Below are 21,640 nucleotides of genomic sequence, written 5' to 3'. Positions count from 1 at the left end.
CTGGTGGTCTTTTGGGGGTCCTGAATTCGAGCATAACAAGACCTGAAACAACAAAGCTTCTAGAAAAAAAACAGAGGGAGAAAGCTTCATGACATTGGTCTGAGCAATTTTTTGGATATGACACCAACAGGATGAGAGACAAAAGGGAAAATATTGTCTCAATATTGATTGTCTCAAACTAAAAAGCTTCTATGCAGCTAAGGAATTAATCAATAATGAAGAGAAAAGCCGTGGAAAAGGAGAAAATATTTATAAGCCATATCACTGATAAGGGGTTAATAGCCTAAGTATGTAAGTGCCTCGAACAGCAAGAAAACAACCTGATTTTAAAATGAACAAATGAAATGAATAGACATTTCTCAAAAGAAGACACACAGGTTTATGAAAAAATGTTCAGCATCAGTGATCATAGGGAAATGCAAATTGAAATCACAATTAGATGTCACCTCAAACTTGGTGAATAGCTATTGTCAAAAAGACAAAGGACAACAAGTGTTGGCAAGGATGTAGAGAAAAGAGAATCCTTGTAAACTGTTGGTGGGAATGTAAATTTACAGCCATTTTGGAAAGCAGTCTGAAAGTTCCTCAAAAAATTTAAAATAGAAATACCATATGATCCTGCAATCCCACTACTGGATATATATCCAAAGGAAATGAAATCAGTGTATCAGAGAGACATCTATACTCTCATTTTGGTGTGGTATTATTCACAATAGCCAAGATATGGAATCAACCCAAGTGTCCATCAGTGGATAAATGAACAAAGAAAATGTATGTATACATACAAAATTACGCACACTACTCAGCCTTTAAAGTGACAGGATTTCCTGTCATTTGTAACAATATGGATGAATCTAGAGGTTATTATAGGTAAGTGAAATAAGACAGAGAAAGACAAATATTACAAAATCTCACTTATACATAGAATCTAAAAACATTAAACTCATAGAAGCAAAGGGTAATAATAGTTACTAGGACCTGAGTAAGGGAGGATTGGGGAAATGTTGGTCAAAGGATAAAAAAATCCAGACAAGCAGAACCAATTCTAGACATTTTTGGTTTTCCTTTTGTTTTTGTTTTGCAATACTGGGGATTGAACCTTGGGGTGCTCTCCCACTAAGCTTCATTCCCATTCCCATTCCTTTTTTATTTTTTGAGACATTATAATACTTAGTTGTGAGACTGGCCTTGAACTTGTGATCCATCTGCTTCAAGCTTCTGAGTTATTGGGATTACAGGTTTGTGCCACCACACCCAGCATCAAGAGATGTTTTGTAAGACATGATGACAATTAAAAATGATGTATTGGGCATTTGAAAATCACTGAGAGTAGATTTTAAGTATTCTCACCATACCAAAAAGTTTTTAAAAATAAGTATGTGAGGTAATACATGTTAATTAGGTCAATTTAGCCATTTCACAATATACATCTTTTAAAAAACATGTTCTACACCATGAATATATATATATATATATGTGTGTGTGTGTGTGTGTGTGTGTGTGTGTGTGTGTATGTATGTATACATATATAATTTTAATTTGTTGATTAAAAAAAAGAGAGAATCACAGCTTTTGGGACAGAGTGCCCTGTTATTTCTCCTTTGCTAGAAAAGCAATACACCTTCTTTTTCCTTTTTCTTAAAACCATGTTCTCATTATTGGATTGGCATCAGAGACAAGGACCGAGTTTAACAACAAATTTGGTGACCCAGAGGGGACCAGAGAGCAGCTCCCACTCCAGCTCTCTTGCGCAGGCCTGGCCCTCCAAGGAATCCCACTTCTATGCTGAGGACTCATGGTGCTGTCAAACTTGTTGAGAGTCAACTGAAGGAAAGTTAGGAGAAGGTGGGTTTGCCTTCAGTCGAACCAGAGGAGCTACACCTGTGAGTAAAAGGAGGAACTGAGGGACCATCCCAGCAGCTGATGAAGCTCCTTTGCTTCGGAAAACTCCTGCCTTCTCTCCTTGAACATGTAGGTTGCTCCATCATGGTCCACTTTGAGAAGAAGGAAACTGAACTCAGGAAAGTTACAACAACTTTGGCCATTTGCATGATCCCTGCTCTATGTATGCCTTGTCCAGTCACCTGCCATCTGCCACTGTGGACCTCTGGACTGCTGTGATGCTGAATGCCCTTAACAGTCCACACTTCATCTGATAGAGAACAAGGACTTTGGGTTACTTCCCCCAACTTTGCCCTCTTTCAGCAGGAAGCAATTTGAAGATGTCATCACCCATTTTTCCATAGAAATGGAATACAGAAAGACAGTGGGGGAAATGTAACAGTGGTCTACTTTATGCTTTGAATATAACTCTTGCTGCTTTGCCTTGTCACTTATTTTTTAAATGGACATGTTTCTTTCTCTTCTTTTCTCCCTGCTCCTCCCTAATCTCTCCCCCTCCCTAATCTCAGGGGAAATGGATAACCTTTCTTCTGCATTCTAGGCAGATTTATCTGTCCTTGAGCACACACCCACCATAGGAACAAGTAATCCAGACTTTCTGGATATTACCAGAAGAGCTCAGAAATGACTGTCTTCCAAATTAACAAATGAATTACAACTCCAGACAGAGAACATGTGGAATGTAGCCTCTGAGGCACCTCTTTAAAAACCCCTTCCTGCTGATGGGCAGAATCATAGACTTTGGGACATGGAGTCCCCTTGTGTTTCTCCTTTGCTAGCAAAGCAATAAACCTTTTTTTTTTCTTTTTCTCAAACAAAAACAAAAATGAAAATAAAAAATAAAGAAGAAACCATGGATGCCAGAAATTAGAATACTGGAATAACATCTTTGATGCTTTGAGGTAAAGAAAGAAATGTTAACATAGAATTCTATATCCAGCAAAAATATCACTGAAGAATTAAAGTGAAATAGATATTTTCACATCTAATGGTAGAGAGCCTGCCTACCATGTATGAGGCCCTAGGTTCAATCCCAGCACCACAAAAAAAGAATTAAGATATTTTCACATGAAAGAAAACTAAAAGCATTTGTCATTGCCCTGCCTATACTGTAAGAAATGCTAGGAGTCATTTAGATAGATGAGAAATGGTATCAAATGGAATTAGGATACTCAAAAATGAAAAAGAACATCAGAAATGGTAAATGAAAGAGATCTTTTTTTTTCTTCTTTCTTTTTTCTTGGGGGGTTTGGTGGCACTCTTCCACTGAGCCACATCCCCAGCCCTATTTTTTTACTTTTTTTCATTTTCACTGACTTGCTTAGCACCTCACTTTTGCTGAGGCTGGCTTTGAACTTGTGATCCTCCTGCCTCAGCCTCCCGAGCTGCTGGGATTACAGGCATGCACCACGGACCCAGCTCTTATGTATTTCTTATAAACCAAAGAGCTGTTAAAACTAAAATGATAACAGAGTCTTATAGGGTATATGTGGGGGGATGTGTTTTACATATAACAATTTTAACGAAAGGATGGGCATGGGCCTGTAAGTTTACAAGACTTCCATATTTTACTTAAAGTAGCACATTATTAACTAATTCAATGGACTGGGGAAAGTTGTGGATATATATAGTAATCTCCAGGAAATCCACTATAAAAATAGTGCCAAAAAAGGCTAAAATATCAATAGAAAAACAAGTCTTATTCTGTGTGTGTGTGTGTGTGTGTGTGTGTGTGTATTACCCAGGCTGGACTTGAACTTGCAATCCTCCCACCTCAGCCTACTAACTACTTGAGATTACAGTGTGTGCCACTGCATTCTGCTGAATTTTTATTCTAATGGAGTATAAAGAAAATTTATTCTAGCATACAAACAAACACACAAAGAGGGAGAGATGAAGAAAAAATAGGACATGTGTAGAAAATTTTAAAAAAATAGAATGTGAGGCTTAGGCTCATCCATATTGATAATTATATTTGATATTGCTGGATTAGACTCCAATTCAAAAGTAGGTTGTAAGAGGGTTAAAAAAAAAAAAAAACAGAACTAAGAAACTATAGAATGTCTATAAGACAGTCATTTTAAATATGAATACACAGTTTAAAAGTAAATGAATGAAAAAGTGTGAGCAAAAGTTTGGAATGGCCATTAATATCAGAATACAAATGTAAAACCAAGTGTATTATAAGAGGTAAAGAAAGATGCTTCATAATGAAAAAAAGAGTCAATTCAATAGGAAGGCTTCATGTCAAATATTTATGCATCCCATAACAAAGTTTTAAAACAAATGAAACAAGAATTGACAGAACTGAATGGAGAAATAGACAATTCCATAACCATAATTATTTTAACACTCCTGTCTTAGCAACTGATTGAACTAGGAAAAAATACAAAGACATAGAAGATATGAACACTATCAGCTACTTTGACCTAATTGATACTTACAGAACAATACACTCAATAATGGCTGAATACACATTCTTTCCAGGGCACATGATGCAAGTGCCAGAAAAGACCATATTCTATATCATAAAGCAATTCTCAAAATTTAAAAAAACCCTGAAATCATACAATGTATGTACTCTGACCACAACAGAATTAAAATAGAATACAGTTGGGGGGGCGGGGTACATAGGGCCATCAACAAGTTCAATGATAATGATTAGGGCTCAATAAAAGGTTATACTCAACACTATAATTTATTATAGCAAAGACTAAAGTAAAAGCAGCAGGAAAAAGTTATGCAGTGGTAAAATTTCCATGAAAACTCATGGTAAAATTTAATCTTGATTGTGAGGTATTAAAAGGTAAGACACTGTGCTTATTAATGAATTAACGGGTTATTGGGTTAATGGTTTATCTCATTTTGAGAGTGGGTCCTATGTGTCCGTCTCCCCACATGGTTGCCTTGGGACTCTCTGCATTGCCTTAGGACTCTGCAGAGAGTCCCCACTAGAAAAAAAAAAAAAAGTACTCTCATCAGATCTGACCCCTTGACCCTGGACTTCCCAGCCTCCAGAACTGTAAGCTAATAAACATTTTTTTTTACTTTATAAATTTCCTAGTATGTAGAGCGACTGAAAAATGACTAAGACAATTTGGTAGCAGCCAGCCAGCAACACGTTTTTTATAGGTGCTTTTTCTCTACTAGCAAAATACAAGGACATGTGCAGAATATGTCTACCTAGGGAAGAGCAGAAAAGCATTTGAATCTCAGCATTCATGGATTTCACAGAGGCTGACCATATAGGTATATCCTGCTAGGTGACCAGTCATGATAGGGGACACTCAGAAACCAAACACATCATCAAATTGCTTCAAAGCAATTCTAAAAACAGGTACCCAGAGTAGAGTCCATGGCTCCAGGTATACATAAAAGGTCAACCATTAGCATAAAAAACAACCTGAAGGCCACATTCCTAGGGATTGGCTAAGAGTCAGTCATAGTTCCAAGTTCCCTTGACACCGAAGGAGTTTGCAACCAGACCTGCTGTGTTAACTTCTTCCTCAGAAATATCAATACAAAACCCAGGAAAACTCTACATATTTGGAAAATAAACAACACAACTCAAAACAACCACTGGATTGAAGAATAAACTATGAGAAATTAGATAAAAATTTCAACTAAATGGTAATGAAAATACAGCATCAAAAATCTGTAAAATAAGCTAGGCACAGTGGCACACACCTGTAATCCCAGCAGCTAGGGAGGCTGAGACAAGAGGATGATGAATTCAAAGCCAGCCTCAGCAACAATGAGGCACTAAGCAACTCAGTGAGACCCTGTCTCTAAATAAAATACAAAATAGGGCTGGGGATGTGGCTCAGTGGTTGAGCGCCCCTGAGTTCAATTCCCGGTACAAAAAAAAAAAAAAAAAATCTATAAAATATAGTTAACATAGTTCTTAGAAGGAAACTTCAAAGCAGTAAAACCAACAAGTATTGAAGAAACTTTTTTAAAGATGTATAATTTTGAAATTGTTTCATATTTCCTCCTATTTTTTCCAGATGTAATGCCAGAATACGAATGTTTTAGAGATACTTATATGATTTAGTTCCTTTGGAACTTGAAACATTATAGACTGAAGAGATCACACGATTTATGAGCATGAAGCAGCCATATATTTAAATTATGCTTCCTTTCCTACCATACTCAGGTGAGTGAATGTGAGGGGGCAGCTTCAGAATTGGCATGATCTTTCCAATTGTGTACATAAGACTTTCTTATGAGGGGGTCTTGGTATTTGCCTTGGTCTAAAAATATGAGAAAAGCAATCCAGAGTAATTTCAATAGAAAGCCCTGGCCTCTATCTGCCTGCTAAAGTAGGGGCTCCATTCTGCCCAGAGACAAGTACAAGACTCCAAGAATCTCTCATGGCACACTTGCCAGCTGTGTGTTTGGCCAGTGAGAGTCCCTACTATGTCACATAAACATTCTCAAAGAAGCAACCTGGTGACTAATAGGGCTACATGTATTACTATTGCAGCTGTTAGGTTTGCTTGCCAAATTTCCATCAGTTTGGCTGGTAAGGAGACAATTTATTACATACATAGATAGCAAAAGCAAAATCAGCATGGTATCAGTTCCCCGAGTCCTTAGTCTCATATGATGACAACAAACTTTGGAGCCAAATGACAGATGGCCCCAGCAATGGGTCATGCTGCTCTTGAACAGCCATTGCTAAACTAAACTAAACTTAGACTTACAGAGAAACATGTAGTTGTACTCTCACAGGATATGAGGTGGAAAATCCTGCACTCAAACTAGGAGATGGGAGAGAAATGGCCATATGGCAGTTTTCTGTAAGATAGGGAAGAGCCAGTGCCTCACAGAAGCTCACAGGCTTCTTATCTTCCTTGCTCCAGCAAGAATTACAGGATACTTTGCTATGATTTGGGTCAGAGTATAGTCAGGCATTAGCCCAGTGACCTTTATGAAGTCTTGAAAGTATGTCAAGGTGCAACTCGATGAAGCTTCTCTACATTATACTGAACTTTTCTGCTTTTCTGTGAACCAGGAGTAGTAGAATGATATTTGATTCCAAGACTTTTTAAGCACTTACTAAGAAGGGACACTGTTTTAGCTAAGCCCTGAATTAGTTAAAAGGAAGTGATAGTGAAGTAGGGCCAGTGTGAAGTTTTTAATAGAACATCCTCTGTCACCTCCCATAAAGTCTAATGCAATTAGTCACTCCATATACAAGCACCCTTGAATCAGGGGACCTATTTTTGGGAGCTGTGTGTTGTGAACAGTGAAGAAAGCACTTGAAGCAACTATCTGACTTCCCTAACCACTCACACTCTTAATCCCACAGAAGGATACTTTTAAGGTCCGGTAATACTCCCTGGAATTAATGCCGTTGCTTCTGGTCAAACATAGTGAGGTCAAATCAAAGGCTATGGTTCTTAAACAACCGTTGCTCTATAATCAGAAACATCTACCAAGCCACTGCCAGAACCTGAGGCTGTAAAACAAGCTCAGCTCAGAGCTCTCTGAGATACTTTGCCTTAGTCCTCCAGCAAAATAAGTTTTAATCACATTTCTTTTAGTACAGATACAGACAGACAGATGATGGGTAATTCATATAGCAACTAAGATTTACCTATGCCAACAAAGCTACGTTTTGGCCATCTTAATAAAATTCATAGCTTTCAACAATACTACATAAGGAGTTATTTTAAATATTTTTAGGATAAAAAATGCAATGACCCTTATAATGTTCTATTTAATATGACTAAATGTAAAAAGGAAACACTTAAGATATTTTTGTCGGAGCTAGGGTTGTGGCTCAGAGGTAGAGTGCTCGCCTAGCATGGGTAATAAACTAGGTTCGATCCTCAGCACCACATAAATATAAAATAAAGATATTGTGTCTACCTATAACAAAAAAATAAATATTAAAAAAAAGAATGGGCTGGGGACATAGCTCAGTTGGTAGAGTGCTTGCCTCACATGCACAGGGCCCGGAGTTCAATCCCCAGCACCACAAAAAAAAAAAAAAAAAAAAAAAAGATATTTTTGTCAACATTATACAGAGACAACATCTGACTTAATTAAGGCTGTTTGGAAACAATTTGTATACAGTTTTAGACAAATCAATCCTGCCCAGTGTGTGATTAAAAAAAAAAAAAAAAAAAAAACAGAGGCAAAACCACAAGCTATTGAAATAATGTAACGGAAAAAGCACCACCATCCCAGCGGCTCAGGAGGCTGAGGCAGGAGGATCATGAATTCAAAGCCAGCCTCAGCAACAGTGAGGTGCTAAGCAACTCAGTGAGACCCTGTCTTCAAATAAAATACAACTAGGACTGTGGATGTGGCTCAGTGGAAAAGTGCCCCTGAGTTCAATCCCCAGTACTGCCCCCCCCCCAACAAAAAAATCATTGGGCAGGGGCTGTAGCTCAGTGGCAAAGTACTTGCCTAGCATGCATGAGGCACTGGGTTCAATCCTCAGCACCACATAAAAATAAACAAACAAAATAAAGGCATTCTGCCCATCTACAACTACAAAAAAAAATTTTTTTTAAATACCACCATCAGTTGAAGTCCAATAACTATAGCACAAAAAAGATAAACCATGATCCAGAGAAATAGGTTAAGCGTTAACTATACTGTGTCAGTGGGCAGGCTCTCTGCTGAGAGCTGGAAGTAACAGGAAAAAGAATTTGCAAAACAACTGTGGCCTATTAACCAGCTAGGAAAGAAATGGACAACAGGAAAAAGTCCACACAAACCTTGAGAGAGTTTTGTGGATGTGAAACCTCAATGGTTGAGAGACTATAATTGTCTTTACTAATTAAGGACTACAGCCAGACAACGAGATGTACTAAACCTACAACAGAGAATAAAATCTCATAGTAATTTATAAATTCATGTGATTATTGTAGTTAATTGAATGTTAAATATCAGATGAAAAATAAGATGATTTTAATCCCAAGATCTGCATTTTAGACATAAGCCTGGAATGAGACCTGTGTAAATGATAATCAGAGTGTGTTTTCTCACACATTATGCTCAAGAAAAGGAGATAATGAGAAAGAAGGCTTCCTCTCTTCCCATCCCTACTTGTATCAGCAAGGAGGAGTAGAAGGTTAACCAGCAAGAGAAACACTTAAAGGCAGAAACTTCTTTGGAGGGGTGATGAAGATTACCATTAGCCCCTTAATTTAGGGATCTTAACTCAAGGACCAGGCCTGGGATTTTTCCAAGACTGGAGAAGGGAACTCCATGGGGCCACTTTTTCCCAGGGTGCTTCTTATCCAGAGGTCTAAATTCAGAGCTTTCTTCCCATTTAACAATATGAGAAACAAAGGAGAAAAAAGCAGAAAATACAGATTGGGCAGTAGGCAGGGGAGAAGCTCTGTTTTAGATATTTTAGTTTGAGGTAGGCAGTCATGTATATATTCCTGAATCTTCTAGAAAAAATCCTGACTGGATATAGATGTGGGGATTTTCTGTGTGCAGAATGAGTCTGAAGTCATAGGAACTGATGATGTTGTCCAGGGAAAGGGCAGACGTCAAAGAAGAAATTTTAGGGAGTGAGAGGTCAAGTACACACAGGTAACAAAAGCCTTCTTTTTGAAGTATGCGTCATCATATGAAGTAGGGTTCAACATATGATATCAAGGACATTTTGAGGGATCCAAAGGAAAAAACATCCATTACAACCAGTTTTTTTTTTCATCAGAAAATTGGAGCTGTGACTCAAATACTTATATTATCATCATCAATTTTAACAGAAATGTATAGTGGATAATATCATTAATTCAATAATATTTGAGTAGATAATGTCATCAGTTCAATTAATACTTCTGAATGTCTATCATAAGCCTGCCACTGTGTAAGCACAGGGAAGTTACCATTCTAACTAATTTGACTAATATCCTGTCATCTGATCACTTACCATTCATTAGCACTAACCCCTACTAGATCATAACACTAGATGGTTGAAATGCATATGTAAATGCTCAATATACATTTTCTCTTCCTAAACTAAAGAGTTCTACTGTGTGCTTGCCATGTGGAAGTGAGGATAGGAAGACAAAAGTCCTCAAAGCAAGCTTCATGCATGGGGGCCTCCTGAAAAAAGTTCCCACCTTTCATTGTCAGAGAAACCTGGACTGGAATTCCAGCCCTACCATATACCCACAAAGTGACCTTGGAAACTTAAAACTCTTTAAACTTCAGTGTTCCCACTACAAAGTGGGGATAAAGTCATATACTCTAGAGGGTAATACAAAGTCATGAAAATATCTAGTACAACATAGAGAGGTTACTGTGATTGTGGTTATTGTTATGAATAAAGATGATAATCCATATGGGAAGGAGTTTTTTAAGAGATAAGAAGAAAAAATAGTTTGAGCAATCTTCCAAATAATGAACTATCACTATATTTCTGAGAAGGACAGGGCTGTCAAGAGAGTGGGTTTGGGTCCCAGAGGAAAAAAGAAAATCCCATTCTACACAGGATTTTCTCCAGGCTCCTTCCTGGTTCACTGAGGATTCTGATAACCTTTTCCTCTTAAGTCCAGTTAAAGTAGAGTAGGATCCACGCGCTCTAGTGGCAAGGATTCTAGGGATATTTAGCACTGAGAGTCCTGGTGGTGGGATGCAGGCCTCTGGCTAGTAGGCCTGAGATGCTGACAGAGAATTAGCACCAGTCAAAAGGCTAAGAATTGAAATGCAAATGAGGAACTCAAATAGAAAAACAGAAGAATGGTTAGGCCTATACAACTCAGAAATGTTAGGTACACACAGCTTTTGACTGAGTGAATAGTTCGGTCTATAAGGGTTGATGAGGATTTATTTTTATGTGGTGCTGAGGATCAAACCCAGCACCTCACACATGCTAGGCAAGTGCTCTACCACTGAGCTACAAGTCCTACAAGCCCAGCTCCAGGAAGAGGTTTTCTTTTCTTTTCTTTCTTTCTTTTTTTTTTGGACTGGGGATTGAACTCAGGGACACTCGACCACTGAGCCACACTGCCAGACCTATCTTGTATTTTATTTAGAGACAGGATCTCATTGAGTTGCTTAACACTTCGCTTTTGCTGAAGCTGGCTTTGAACTCATGATCCTCCTGCCTCAACCTTCCAAACTGCTGGGATTATAGGTGTGCGCCACCATGCCTTGTTTAGAAGGTTTTCAATACCTGTGGATAGGCAGATCTGGATTAAGCGCAGGGAACAAATGACTGGGGAGACCACTTAAAAGGATATGGCTAAAGTGTTAGGAAAGATGTAAGAAACCCTCAAACTAGGACAACAGTAATAGGAATACACTATTCAAAACTTCAAAGGTAAATTTTATAAATGTTGGTGAACATTCATAATTTAGAGAATGAAATAAAGAAAATGCTAATAATAAATATGAGTATCTACCATTTGCATTTTAAAGTTTAAAGTTCAAAGAATAGTTATTTTTACAATACTCTTCATATTAATACAACAAAAATATTTGTATTTTCAGACTCTCTGCTTAAAAACCTAATGAAGATATTTCTCTCATTTTTCACTTCTATAATATTTTCTTGATAAATCCAAGGGATTTTGAAGCAGGATAAAATTACATATGAAAGTAAATATATTCTTAACAAAATAAATATTCTAGTCCCATAAGTAATACTAATATAGGAAAAGAAACTTGAAATATATCCCATTAACTGTTTTTTGTTTTTTTGCAGCAACAGCAAATTTTAAAACTGGGCTTATGTTCCTAACTTTTTCTGCTTTCTCCCTGAAGCAAACATGTCAGAATAGATTATTGTGGCAAGTTACTTATATAGTTTTTTTTATAAAATTGGAATGCATAACACTAGAAACCAAATCACAAAGAACAGGCACACCAGAGAGAGGCTGGAAGTGATTCACAGAACATAAAGTGCTTTAAATAACAAGGCTTTGTCACTGAAAAAGGAGGCATGTGGTTAACTAGGACTCCAAAAAAATAATGCACATCTTCTGAGACAGTTTTGAAAGGAGAAAAGAAAACAGAACACAGGGAGCTTACTCCATGTCAGAGATTTTAAATATAACACATTTTCCTAAAGAAATTCTAGCTTCTACATTCCGAGGCACTGAAAAAAATGTGCCTAGAGTTCAAATGGTTATTTCAATTCTGGTCCATTTAATTGCCAAGCCTTTGAAGGAGATAATGTGCTTTATCAAAAATTCATCACCAAGTATTTGAATGAGCTTGAAAATAACTATGTCAATTATTACCCCACAATAATGGAGAAAGCAAAGCAACTATAAGCATTTTTAAGAACTGTGATTACTCCAGCCCTATGACTCTTTGATTCTCACTTCATTATGCCCAATAACCAATAACATTCTTTTTTTGTTGTTGTTTTTTTGTTTTTGTTTTTTGGTACTGGGGATTGAACCCAGAGATGCTCTATCACTGAGCTACATCCCCAGCTCTTTCTATTTTTTATTTTGAGACAGGGTGTCCCTAATTGCTTAGGGCCTCACTAACCTGCTAAGACTGGTCTCAAAATTGCCACCCTCCTATCTCAGCCTCCCTAGCTGCTGGGATTACAGGTATGCTCCACTGCACCTGGCCCAATAACATTTTTTAAGAAGTATTTACAAAGGATCACGCTAGCACACACACACTCCTATATACCAAAGGTGTTCAATAAATGCTTAATTTAAATTTAACATATAAGTTCACTTCTTTTTTAAAAAATATATTTTTAGTTGTAGACGGACACAATATCTTTATTTTATTTATTTTTATGTGGTGCTAAGAATTGAACACAGTGCCTCACACGTCCCAGGGAAGTGCTCTGCCACTGAGCTACAACCCCAGCCCTAAATTCACTTCTTTAGGAGGCTCTACAAGTCAACTTGCAATGACAATATCATTTCTATTGTCCTCCAGGTTTTCAGGCTAACCAAATCACTTTGCCATTATAGGAAAGATGTTACAATACAAAGAGCTTGTCTTCAAAGCCCCAACATGAAAAAGAATCAAAACAAAACACAGGAGCTATTGTTTCCTATAAAAGCCCTTTTAAAAAAGCTTTCTGTCTTGTCTGTTACTCCCATACATATGCGATTGAGCACATACTCACTTGCACACAGGGCACCTGATAAGTCCTTTCTAACCTTTCCTTATGTCAGAATAACCTGAACAGAATAAAGTTGGCAAAATCTTGCCTATAACTAAAAAGGCAATGTGAGAAATGTTCTGGGACCATATCACTATTTTATTCAAATCTTCAATTTACTATTCTGATGACAATACCCATGTTAGTATGAAATAATTTGTTCCTTCTTAGTTCGCAATCCTAGAAAGAAAAAAACTTTGTGGAAAACTAAAGGACAGTTTCCCACGTCTTTTCTACCCTAGGTGAATATCTGTACAGTAAATAACTGAAGTATTCAGAGCGTATTAAACAGTTGAAAGTGGAATGAACTAGAACCATATGACTACAAACATTATTTGTGAAAGAGCAACATCAGCATCACATGGGAAATTGATAGGTAGTATCTCAGGCCCCATCCCAAACCTCCAGGGAATTCAGGTGCACACCAATGTTTGAGAAGCATACAACTAATTGACGTTATCTCATATATGTAATATTGAGCAAAAAAAATATGGATATGTGGATGTTTTCATTTAATAAAACAGGCAAAATTAACTAATAATTTAGAAATAATTATATGGCTAAAGTCTTAAGAAAAACAAAGCAATGGGAGGGAGGGAGGGAGGGAGGAATTAGGAAGATTTTATTACAAGATACTTGCACTACCCAGGGGGAGAACAGTGTTTTTAAAAATTTATTGGATTCACTGCAAATGTATATTGGAAAATCTAGAGCAACAATTTTAAAGTTTTTTTTTTAAAAGCATACTTTATATACCAAAAAAGAAGAGACAATAAACCATAATTTTAGTCAGCTTTCCATCACTACAGCAAATGCCTGAGATAATCACCTTTTAAAGAGAAAAGATTTATTTTAACTCACAGTTTCAGAGGTTTCAGCCCATGGTTGGTTCCATTGCTTTGGGACCTGTGGCAAGGCAGCACATCACAGCAGGAATGCTTGGAAGACAAAGCTATTCCCCTCATGGCTGGGAGTGAAAGTGAGAGAGGAAGGGGCCAGGGTCCTACCATCTCTTTCAAGGGCATGCCTCTAATGATCTGAAGACCTCCCAGTAGACCACATCTCTTAAAAGTTCTGTCACCTCCCAATACCACCTTGCAGGGAGCCAAGAGTTCACCACACGGACCTTTGGGGAAACTTATCCAAACCATAGCACATATAAAATGCTTAATTAAACCCATAAGAGGTATAAAAGTGTGGAAGACAAAAATAGTAAGGGCAATACATAGAAAACAATAACAAGTTCAGTAGATGTTAATTCAACTAAATAATTGTTTTGCATGTGAATAGTCTAAATACAATTAAAAGAAACTCAAGCACATAACACTAAAATTAAAAAGATGGGGATAGATGTACCTTGCCAACACTAGTTAAAAGAAAGCAAGATTAGTTAGTTATATTAATTTCAGATAGAGCAGACTTCAGAACAAAGAATATTACCAGAGCTAAAGAGATAAAAATAGATAGAACTACTCATACTTATGAATTCTACCTGGCTATGAAACAAACATCTCAAATTCAGCATGGCCAGTATTTAATCTTTAATCTTTTCTTTCAGAAAATGAAAAAATGGCAAGATATTGCATGTTCATGGATAGGAATACTCAATAGTCTCAAGATGTCAGTTCTTTCCAAGTTGACCTACAAATTCAATGCAATCCCAATGAAAATTTCAGCAAATTATTTTGTGGGTATAAAAAAAAATTGATTCTGAAGTTAATAGTCAATACAATATTATAGAACAACAAAATTAATGCAATCTTTCATATTTCATTAAAGAGCTACTCCATTCTCCCAGGTGCAGGTGCTCAGTTGAAACTCACTGGCAGCATCCTTGACTCTCATCTTCTGTTATATTCTACTTCCAAATCATCAGGAAATCGGATCATTTAACATCACCTCCAGCATTACACTACCTTAATCCAACCACCATAATCCCTCTTTTAATTGGCCTCTCTTGGGTTTTCTCAATCTACTCTCCACACAGCACCCAGAAAAAAAAATCCCTATAAAACAGAAATCTAGTAAAATCACTCTTGACTTTAAAGTCTCTAATAACTATCCTCTCCTTACAATGTCTTCCAATATTGAGCTGAATAGCTCTATAGGATTTTCCCACTCTCCAACACTCCTTTTTGCTTACCTGACTCTGTTATTATTCACCCCATGCTACTCTAGTTGCAGGGATCACTTTGCTGTTCTTAGCAAGGTCTCAAAAAGGTCCCACTTCATGACATCTGCACTTGATGTTCTCTGTCAAAAATGCTCTTTCTCTATATAAATAGTTTTCTTATCTCTTATGGGCCTTTGTTGATAGTGAAGTCTTCCCTGATCACACCTTATTCACCCACAGGTAAGTGTTCCCCCAATTCACTGGCCCTGTTTTTTATTTCTCCCCCCAAAATACAACACTATATGACTTCATATATATGTGTATGTGTGTGTGTATGTATATGTGTGTAGTCATATGCCACTTAACAATGGGGATATGCTTCTTGGTGTCAATTGTCTTTAGACAAGCATCTTAGAGTATACTCACATAAGCCTAGATGGTATAGGTCAATCATTCCTCTTGGCCTTTTGATGCACTTGAGAGATACAGTAAACACAAGATGCATGAGGCTGCTGCTACCATATAAATGGTATATTGTTTTACAGTATTTTTTTATAAGTAGAAGCAATATACTTTAAAATGATGATCTAAAATTATAGTAAATATATAAATTGGTAACACTCATATATTAGCATTAGCAAGTGTTAACGTACATACCTTATTGTAATACATACATTATTGTATGTGTTGTATTTTTATACAACTGACAGTACAGTATGCTTACTTATATCATCATTAACCACAAACACATGAGTAATGTGTTGTGACATTACAATGCCTACCATATCACTAGGCTGGAGGCTGCCAGCTAATTTTTTTCCTTGCAGATGAACAATTTTCTTTCACAAAGCTAGCAACATCACCTTTATTTGAAAACTTGATAGAAATGGAAATTTTCAGGACTTATATCATAAACTCTGGGGGTGGGACCCAGAAATACGAGCATTCTTGTGATTATAGTGCATGCTAAAATTTGACAACCACTGTGCTATAAACAACTTGATAGAGATATATGGAAGGAAACCACAAATACACAACTGGAGTTTGAACAGGGTGTGAGGTATCAAAACATCCACATTTTGAAGTCAATTGATAACTGAAATGATGGGAGCTCACAAGAAATAGCAAATACAAATAAATTGCTGCCATTTTAGAACATTAAGATAAGCTATTAAAATACCTGATCTCACTCTCAGGTAAGTATTATCATTATCATTTTTTACAGATGAGGGAACCGATACTAAGAAGTTTAAAATTTTGTTTTCCTTCCATATCCATGTCCTTGATTGCCATAGTATTGTCTTCAGCATATAGTAAGAAAGAAAGTTTTGCACAGAACTCTAAGATAAAGACTTGGTAAAATGAACTAATCAAGAATTAAAAGAAAAATGGAAATACAAGGAGGGAGTTATATTAGTCAGTTTTTCATTACTGTGACCAAAATACTTGACAACAACTTTGATGAAAAAAAGTTTATTTTGGCTCATGGTTTGGAGGTTCAGTCCATGGTTGGATGGCTCCATTGCTCTGGGCTCAAGGTGAGGTAGAACATCATGGCAGAAGAAAGCTCCTCCACTCATGATAGCCAGGAATCAGAGAGCAGGGGGAAGGGGCTTCAGGGAAGACAAACCCTTCCAGGATACATCCCCAGTGACCCACATCCTCCAGCCATGGCCCACCTGTATACAGTTACCACTCATTCAATCCATTCAAACTAGGCTGGACTGATTAGGTTACAGCTCTCATAACCTAATCTTTTCACCTCAGAATAGTCCTGCATTAACACAGGAGCCTTTGGAGGACACCTCATATCCAAAGCTTAACATCAGTCTAGGTGAGGAAAGTTTTAGGAAGGAAGATATGCTTGCAATGGTTTGGTTTGTAATATTTTTTTAATAGGTGGGTATATAAGTCACAGAAGATGTAGAACTTTAAAAAAAAATTATGGGGCTGGGGATGTGGCTCAAGCAGTACCATGCTTGCCTGGCATGAGCGGGGCACTGGGTTCCATCCTCAGCACCACATAAAAATAAAATAAAGATGCTGTGTCCACCGAAAACTAGAAAAATAAATATTAAAAAATTCTCTCTCTCTCTTTAAAAAAAATTATGGCATCTGTTTATGTCTCTGCGTCTCAAGTTTTATTAATAGAAATGTTGAACATGACCAGACGCAGTGTTCTATACCTGTAATCCCAGCTAAGGCAGGAGGCTCATGAGTTCAAAGCCGGCTTCAACAACAGTGAAGTGCTAAGCAACTCAGTGAGACCCTGTCTCTAAATAAAATACAAAAATAGGGCTGGGGATGGGGCTCAGTGGTTGAGTGCCCCTGAGTTCAATCCCTGGCACCCATCCCCACAAAATAATAAAATTTAAAAAAAAACGTTGAACATGAAGTGGGGGGGGCGGTAAATGGTTAATGTTATTTAAAGAGGTGTCATGGAAATAGAATTAAGTCACTTTTACATTTAATTAGATAGAGGTGAAATCAAGGAAGAAAAATAGAAGTTACTAATGACCAGAATAGATTCTCTGCACTTAGAAACCTGGACTAACCAAGTAGTCAATCAGGACTCATTTTTAGACTAAAGAATCAATTACATTATTTTACAAAGTGAGTGATCATTTGCTTGTGATAGTCTCTCCAAATGGAAAATCCATTCATGAAATGAAAGCTGGGGAAGGGAATGATGAGATTGAGTGGATCTGGTGAGGAGCTGGGGGAAGTTAATTTCTGTTTGAACCAGAGGTGAATGGAAAGCCAGTAAGGCTGGTGGAATTAAGAGAATATCAAAGGTAAGATGGCAGAAATGGTCAGACCAAACCCATCAGGGAATAATACAACTCAAAGAGATCCATTAACTAAAGGCTCAAACCACCTTAAGATTTGGAAGTATAACACAACTGACCAGGTTACAATTTCTTTTGTTACATCAGGCTTCAGAGAATACCACCTGGCAAGCTTTATTGTTTGTAATACCTCCTAAATTCCAGCAGCACGCTATTTGTGTTTTTCTACAGATGGTTAATTTGCCACATGTTGATTTTTCAGTTTCAGTATTAGAAATTAGCCTTTTAAAAACTTGGTCTTGGGGGCTGGAGGTGCAGCTCAATGGTAGAGTGCTTGCCTAGTATGAGGACATGAGTTCCATCCCCAGCACCCCCTCAGAAAAAATCTGGCCATTTTCTGATCCCCTATTTTCCCTTTATCTGCAGTTTTTGTACTTCTTTTATAAGGATAAACTAGGACTAATACATGGGAATATAATCCTGTACTTATTCCTCATCAATATTCCAAATAATGTTACTCAAATATTAAAAACAATTTTAGCATTTTAAATCTTTTATTATCCCATGAACTTTATGCAGAATGAATTACTATCTTTCTAACAACATTTATTAATACTTAACTATAAGTTTACTAGGCACTCACCACATGCCAGGTAGCATTGTGTACTGGGGTAACACAGAATCCTGAGGTTCTAGTAGCAAGAGAGAAATAAGGTCAGTGATATCAATTTAATGGAAAAGGGAATGTTTAATTTATTCTTGGTATGTTGGCAAATTTGTCCAAGAGGGGAATTGGGATGAGTCTGCACAGAGAATTCATTTGGAAAGTTCCAGGAGTTCCTTATAAAAGGGACAAGGAATCACTTACTCCTACCTCCCTAGTTTGATAATTTAGCAACTGTTTCTGTTTCTTAAAATAACAGAAAAAAAAAAAAACAGAAGAAAGAGTTACAAGAATAAAGGAGCAGAAATCTTATTTACTTCATACCTGAGGTGGGGCAATTGTCTTTAAACATATTTCAAGTCTGAAAGTAAATGTTTATAAAACAGGATTCACAATCAAGGGAAAGGGGTGGAGGAAAAGGAAGATCACTTTATTGTATTAAGTTAAAACAAATGAGTAAAAATATCAATATTTATGCTTGGGAATACATATACCATCTTTCATAAAAGATTCTAAAATTGAAAATGAAAGCCTATGGACCCATATCCAACATCATAATATTTGCCCTAGTGTTTTGTATTTCTAATATCATTTTTTAAAAATGTTTTTTACAGTTGTAGATAGACAACATGCCTTTTTTAATTTATTTTTTTAACGTGGTACTGAGGATCGAACCCAGTGCCTCACACATGCTAGGCAAGGGCTCTGCCACTGAGCCTTCCTAATATAATTTTTAAAAGTTCTAAAGAGAGTCTGCCAAAGTCCTTGGCAGCACCCTACCCCCTATAGTATGCGTGTCTTTGAAACAATCAACAGTACCCCAACCAAGTTCTTACTTACCCTGACTTGCCCATCTTCACATCTTTCTAAGTCTGGCTTTAAACTATAACTTTTAAAAGGCAATTTTTTAGCTCTAAGTTTTGTCACTCCACCTCCTCACTGCCCCCATTCAATTACTCCTTTCAAATTCTATTAGTTTCGCTTTTCTACCTGAAAGGACTCTAGAAAATATATGAACAACACAATCACAAAAGCAAAGGCTGCAGCAGCCAGAGCCTGAACATGCACACTAACATCCAGTCGTATCCTTCTTGAGGTTGTTCTACCTCTGATCAAAATCAGCGGACCAGGAAGAAGGAAAAAGCTGAAGCAGGAAGGTTGTTCCCTTCCTTCCACTTCCCCCACGCCAGGCACCCCTTAGATCTCCCGTCCCCAGGGCCGCATCCCGACTTTTCAATCACCCCTCCCCAACACATACACACACCCGCCCCCGCTGTCACCCGCCACTGCCTGCGAAACAGTCATAGCCTTTGTTAAAACGTCCACGAGCACAATGGACCAGAAGAGGGACACATTCCCGGGGGCGGGGTAAAGGAAAGTCACACGAAAGCTACGCCCTCCTTGGCATGAGCCCGGGCCAACAGCCCACCTCTAAATCCTCTCCCGAGCGATGGTGAAGGTTTCTGGCAACTATGCACCCAGAGAAGGCAGTGAGGGGGAAGGGATGTGTCTGGGACGCTGCTCAGGGGCACCAAGCAGGGGGACTGAACTTGAAGCTGGGACACTCTCCAGCGCCCTTGGCCAGCTTCCCGATCCTGCCAATCCCGTGTGTGGACTTCCAGCCTCTGGAGCCTTTCTCCAATTTTTCTCCTTATACACACCCTCGCCCACTCTCCACAAGCACTCGGTTCTCCACGCGGTCCTGGCCGGACACCCTTAGGCAACGTCACCACCAGTGCTGCCTCACGTCTAGTTAGTTTCTCTTTGCTGGACTGAAATCACCCCCACGCACCCCGATCCCTCCTGGGACGCTCGCCTGGGACCAAGTTACCCAGGAGGAGCCCCGAGTTCCTGCCACACTTACCGCGCGTCCCTCTCCGCTACTCAGCGCTCTGAAGAGTTGCTCGCCGCGCCTGCGCGCTCCCACAACTGCCGAGTCCAGCGAGAGCTAGCAGGCAGGAGCGGACGGGAAGGGAGGTGATAAGCTACAGGACCGGGTTGGGGCGGAGTTATGAAATAAGGGGCGGGGCTAGTAGGGGTGGGGAATGAGGGGCGGGGCCAGGCGGAGTGGGAAACGGAGGAATGAAGGGAGGAGTGGAGCCTCTGCTGTCACCACTGCCTCTGCCGGGAAGACCGACTACCCTGGGCATCGGTCTGGGGCTCTCCACTCTTGGTAGACAGAAAAGTCATCGAGGCGCCTCTGCACTCTCAAAAAAACCAGACCTGGCGCAGGGCCAAACAGTCAGCCCTCGGGACTTCCTCAAGCCACACAGATTCCTGCCAGACTTTACCCCTTTCACATGCCTATATAACTACACATTTTTCTTTCCTTTGTCACTGCTCATCATGCACAGTCCTCAGCCCTTGTGAAGGGAGTGGAGATTTCTCTTCCACAGATGACCTATGCAGGTATTCGAGCGAGTCCAGATCATGACTGGCAACCATCCAAGCATTGCCCACTGTTACAGTTCTGGGAATTGCCCTTTCCCTAAGGACAAATTCTCTTGCCCTGCTTCTGGACAACTTTGGGGGACAACAGTGTGCTTTCTCTTGGGGGAAAAAAAAATCTTGAACAAACCTACAGGAATATCTTGGAAAGGAGAGAACATAGATTGTCAAATAACACCCATCTTTGAATCTGCCTTTTAGGCTGCTACTTTAGAATTTGTATTTTAGAATATTAAAAGCCCTTCTTAGAAACAAAATAAAAGATCTGTGCTGTTGTGGAAATGACAACCTAAGGGCTGAAGGTTTTCTGGAATTTAGCATTCTAGGGAGCCTAACTTGATTATTATTCCATGCTGCATGTGTGCTTAATTGGAAGTTCTATGCTTTTCTGTTTAGATTCTGGTCAGCTGTGGCACCTCACATGCCTTCAGATCGGCTATTAAAATAAACACACACCTGAGTGAATCCAAAGTGAATTGTGCTGTGGGCCTGAAGTGATTTATTCCAAACTAATTTCCCCCTTTTCTTTTTACTTTAGTAATGATGGAATTAAGATGTATTTGGTTCATTAAGAATAAAAGAATCACCACAGGATCACACCAATATTCCTT

General features: G+C 38.4%; 1 protein-coding gene across 2 annotated transcripts in view; it reads right to left on the bottom strand.

The window, feature by feature from the left end:
* The window catches only part of Prrg1 (proline rich and Gla domain 1), a 106,723-nt gene extending 86,141 nt beyond the window's left edge, over window positions 1-20,582 (bottom strand). The window contains exons 1-2 of one of the 2 annotated variants that reach the window (XM_046465035.2): window positions 20,446-20,479; window positions 18,561-18,609 (exon numbers count right to left, since the gene is read on the bottom strand). The gene's annotated coding sequence lies outside the window, so the exon portion shown is untranslated. Of the gene's footprint in view, window positions 1-18,560; window positions 18,610-20,445 lie in introns of both variants that reach the window. The other variant, XM_046465034.2, reaches the window with a different exon arrangement.
* Window positions 20,583-21,640: the final 1,058 nt, after the last annotated feature.

The sequence above is a fragment of the Marmota monax genome, unplaced genomic scaffold (genome assembly GCF_021218885.2).
Source record: "Marmota monax isolate L192 unplaced genomic scaffold, Marmota_monax_Labrador192_F-V1.1 WCK01_AAM20220418_F8-fsc00158, whole genome shotgun sequence".
Taxonomy (NCBI): Eukaryota; Metazoa; Chordata; class Mammalia; order Rodentia; family Sciuridae; genus Marmota; species Marmota monax.
The sequence above is the reverse complement of the archived record's forward strand: the minus strand, read 5'-3'. Positions and strand labels throughout refer to the sequence as shown.